We start from the raw sequence: 5,370 nt of genomic DNA on the forward strand, positions 1-5,370 counted from the left end.
TATTTAGTGATTGGTGCTTGATAGTAACTACCAAGCATTGTTTGGCCATCGTCTGGATTCCTACAATCTCTCCAACTTGCCCTTCAGTGGGATATTTAACCTTTATATGTAGGGTGGAAGATACTGCTCCCAAGGCATGGAGACAAGGTCTTGCCAAAAATAGCCATGTATAGAGATTAGGCCTTCACCACGATGAATTCCACCTTAACCACTTCGTTCCCTGCTTGCACGGTTAGCTTGATCATTCCCCGGGGAACCACCGTTCTTCCGTTAAATCCCACTAGAGGGGAGTCATATGTACTTAGGTCCTTCGGCTTCAGATTCAACCCCTAATACAAATCTGGGTACATGATTTTAGCCTCGCTTCCTTGGTCTACCAATACTCTCTTCACATCATATCCTTCAATGCAGAGGGTCACCACCAGGGCATCATCATGGGGCTGAAAAGTCCTGATTTTATCTTCATCCAAGAAGCCCAAGGTTGGCGGTATTGCTACCTTAACCCTTTTGGGTTCTCGAACTTGCTTCTCAAGGCCCGATTTCAAGGTTATAGACATGATGCCTGATGAAGAACTTACATCTTGGCTTGGGGTGGTAAAGATCACGTTAATAGTTCCCAAGGATGGCCAAGAAATAGCTTCTTTTTTATATCCTTCACTAGTTTGACTTCCTTACCTAGAGGGCTAGTGCATGAACTGCTTTGGCTTCCCTGCTTTGACCAATTGCTGAAGATGGTCACGCAAGGTTCTACAGTCCTCGGTGGTGTGTCCCCAATCTTGATGGTATTGGCAATAAAGGTTTTGATTGTGCTTGGATGGGTCCCCTCCCATCTTATTAGGCCATTTGAAATAAGGCTTATTCTTTATCTTCTCAATGATTTGATACACCGGCTCCTTAAACACCGAGCTGACTACCTGGCATTAGCTTTTGATGGTTGGTTAACAAAACCTCTTCTGGGTCGATTATGGCCATATCCGTCTGGCCAAGGATCTCTCATTTCTAGGGGGAAGATTTTGGCCTTCTCCTTTCCTTGGACTTGATCCTCCTCGACACGTTTGTGCTCGTCAATACAATCTATGAGCTGACACATACTTCGAGCGGGTTTCATGGTCAATGATTTTCTTAGGTCATGGTTCATGGGAAGTCCCACCTTGAAGGTCCTTATGGCCACGTCCTCGAAATCTCCATCTATTTCATTAAAAGTTTCCCAATACTTATCAGAGTAGGTTTTCAAGGTCTCTCCCTCTCTCATCAGTATAATAAGGAATCTAAAGGCCTGGGAACTCTGCTGCATGTCACGAACCTTGCTCCAAAGGCTCTAGTCAACTCCTTATAAGAGCTTATCGAGCCCTCTTCTAGCCCGTCGAACCATCTCATAGCAATAAGCCTAAGGCTGGAAGGGAACACTTTGCACATAAGGGCTTCGTTCCTTGAGTGTATGGCCATTCTTTAATTGAAGTGACTTATGTGCTCTACAGGATCAGTCCTTCCATTATAGATGGTGAAGGTAGGTTGAGCAAAATGATGGGGAAGCTTAGCCCTATCAATTCTGCGCATGAAGGGTGATTTGGAAATCTGATGCAGAGCTATACTCATCTCGCCATTTCCCATGTTCTTGGGAGATGAGCTCTTGCTTCTCCTTCTACTATACCTTTCCACCTTATCCAAGTGTGAAGATGCAGTGAAGGATTCACTAGGAGGAGTCCTTGACCTCGGTCTATAGCTGCGGTCTTCTTTTGGATTAGATCCTGAGCTTTATAAGGGCATTCTATCTCTACTAACATGCACCCTACGGCGCAGCTTCTTATGTAGGTGATCAATCTCCTGCTCATGGGAAACATGACTTCCAGTCCTTGATTGGCTTCTATTGGTGTGGCTTGTATATTCCGTTTCCACCTTGACATTGGGAGTTCAATTATGCTCTTGATCTCTCCTCCGACCCAGGCTAAAAAAGTGGTCTACACATTGCAAGTCAATGGACTCCTCTTTATTTTTTCTAGAGTTAGGCATAGCTGGATAAAGAAGATTGCAGATGATCCCCACAAACAGCGCTAGTTGTAAGGACTTAAAAAGAAAAGCCCAAACCCACTTAGAATAGTGATGCCCAGTCTTTCAAGCTAAGCCCAAACAAAGAAGATCACAAGCCTTAGTCTAATGGAACCAGAGTAATTACTAAGCATGGAAAGAACAACAATTCAATAAAAATTCATCCTCGGGTAGGTCCGAGGATAGGTTTCTTATTGATAGACAAAGATTGTATTTCTTTTACAAGGTCTTCTTTAGTTTTCACACTTGATCATTTTTCTTGGAAATTGTTCATCCCCTCTTTTTGGGGGGTTCCTTTCATTTTATAACCCTTGCCCTCACATCTCAGCCCTCCATTTGTACATTTTAAGGGAACCCTTTGGATGCTTATCCCATTAGGATCCTTCTGGAGGTGGTAGAAAGAGCTGTGAGCTGTGAAGTCACTGTTTAGGGGTCATTTCCTCATTAATGCAGCTAGTTAAGTTAGTGCATAGCATTGAATGTGGAGGTGGGAGGTGTCTTCTTTAGGAAACTTCTTTCCACCACCTTTGCATGTCTTGTAACTTTCTTTTGGCATCTACTCCCTTATCCTTGGGTTTTTTGGGGGTGTCGGTTGCCATTTGGCTCTTAAATTCTCCTTGGGTGGGCATAGTCCTAGGAGTTTGTTTGCCTTTTTTTGCTTGGGCTGGCAAATTTATCCTCGGATTGGGTTCCTCGGTCCTCAGCCTTCCCACAATTTTATATCATGATATCTACAAAGAAAATAAATAAAAGTAGATGTAACGTGGAGAGTTATTTTGTGGATTGTTCATATTAAACTTTTAGTCTCCTTATCAGTTAAGGGAAAATGATAAGAGATTAAAACCTATTGGATTAGGAATTGAAGTGTTATTGGAATCCTTTAGAGTTCTAGCCTATCTAAACAACCATAATTTGAGTTTAGTTGGGAATTAAAGTCTTGGAAGCCTATTTAAGCTGTTGGGTCTCTCCTTTATAAGGATGAATCAAAAAAAGAAAAGAAAAAAAAGAAGAAGTCGGTGCTTAGCATATTAAAGCTTAAGAGTAGAGAATTAAGGTTTCTCTACATTGAAAAGAATAGAATAACGTGTAAAGCTAAAGAGTAGTCTTAAGGTTTCTTGCGTGAAAGGTAGAGAGAGAGATTGTGAGATTACAAGAAACAAAGTTCTGCATCTATGTGGTCATGTGGTCAAGAATATCTCTCTCTCAAAGATCTATGGGAATAACCTATGATGCTAATGTGTTTTAATAGGTTTGCTTGAATATCACATATGAACTCTTAAATAGGTGATAAGCTTTTGAGTGATTAGTTGCTAGAGTTTACACAACTTGTTAGTGGGGCTGGCTTCATGATGAACTACATATTCAGCTCATCAGAATTGTAATTAGGTATTGATTTTCAGAGTACTTGATAAAAAAATTGTGTACTAAGTTAGCTATATTGTCAGAATAAGTGGTGAGATATGAATTTTAAGAGTGAAATTTATATTTTCATTGTTGCCTTAGTGTATCCATTCTTATTGAGTTGTCCTGTCCTTATTTAGGTTCTAGTTGACATTAATTTTGACTGTTGAAGTGAAGTTTGGTTTAGCAACTAGACTTAAGTAGACTTCAGAACATGATGTCTCTCAATACGTGTTTATATATATATATATATATATATATATATATATATATATGCAAAAGTGAAGTTTCAACAACTTATACCATTATCAATAATGCTTTATACATGAATTTTATTATTTCTTGTGTTTTATTTTGAAACTGTATATGTTAAGAATGACTCAGAACTATATTTTGAGAAAGTATTCATTATAAGATATATGATTTGTATTGACAATATTGTAATGAAGTAAGAATGTTTTTAAATGGTTAGCTAGACAGTTTGCAACCTTTGCGAACATAGGGTTAAGTGTTGGTCTTTGGCCGAAGTAGTGTTATTGTGGTGTGGTGCAGTGCTATTGTTTGCTCTTTGGAGCCAGTGTTTCCTCTTTGAGGTTAGTGTTATTATTTCCCATGGGAATCACCTACTAAGTGTTTAGCAGTTTATGTCTTTGTCTGACTAATGTTTTCCATATCGAATTACTATTTTATTGTTATTGATTTTTATAAGTGGAAAATTGTTTATTACTATAATATATTATTTCTACCTATTTAGTGTATTTTGGCTAACTAGAGTGATTATTATTTTATTTGCTCATTACACTGTTATAGTTAAATGTTTTTTTTTTTGACAGTTTTATAGAATATATTATATTATTGTTAAAACTATTTGTAAATGTTTTGTAAAGATTATATTTTGTCAGTGATACTATTATTTTATTTTGAAAGACATCCTCATGTTATTTAGTCTCTTATTGAGATTTTAGCCCACCCCCCTTTCTCCACACTTTCAGATTAGAGCAGTGTAATCTTTTTTAGTGGTAGATCATTGCAGCCATAGATTGAAGATTTCTTTTGGAGCTATGTTAGTTGATGGACTATTTTATTATGTTTTCTTAAGATAGTGAGTTTAGTATTCGTGAAACTATTTGGGATTGTATTTGGAGACTTTATTATTAAAGTTTTAGTTTGATGGATTTTATCAAAAAGATTTGACGGTTTGACTCTTATTTGTGGATATTTAATTACGCTCTATTCCATTATTTTGAATCTTGTATTTTTATGACAAGTCATGTATCTAAATTCTTGGTATGAGTTTGGGGGTGTAATAAATACAACAAACATTACATAAATGATGCTCTTGTGATTTTGGATCCATCTAAATAATTAATTTTTTTCAAGGGATAAATGGATGGAAGAAATGAGGTTTTAGGAAGAAATGGATGGAAAATTTCTTTGGTTTGGACTTGGATAAATTTCGTGGATCTAGGCTGTGGTTTCAAAACAAAAATGAACTCTCAAGGTCACTTCCCCTCCCCCCCTCCTCTTAGGGTGTGTTTGTTTGAAAGTGAAATAGGGTGGATAGAAAACTTTGGAAAGAAAATAGGGAGAGAAACTTTTTTGCAATATGTTTGGTTGAGTGGGAAAGAAGGAAAATAAATGATAAGGCCAAGGTGTTTTCTCTCTGACCCCACCAAAAAGTTTTCTCTCCAAAATGGGAAGAAAACTAGGAGGAGGAACCTCATGAAATGAGCTTCCAAGAATACCCTTCATGTTGGAATTCACCTCCAAGTCTCTAACGTGTTGGCTTCTTTATTCTTTTTTTCCTTTGATCTTTTCTTTCTCTGTTACGTGTTGGCTTCCTTCTTCTTTCTTTCTTTCTTTGTTACTAACTAACGTGTTGGTTTTTTTTTTTTTTCCTTTGATTTTTAGTGGATGCGTAGC

The sequence above is a fragment of the Quercus robur genome, chromosome 1 (assembly GCF_932294415.1).
Source record: "Quercus robur chromosome 1, dhQueRobu3.1, whole genome shotgun sequence".
NCBI classification, from domain to species: Eukaryota; Viridiplantae; Streptophyta; class Magnoliopsida; order Fagales; family Fagaceae; genus Quercus; species Quercus robur.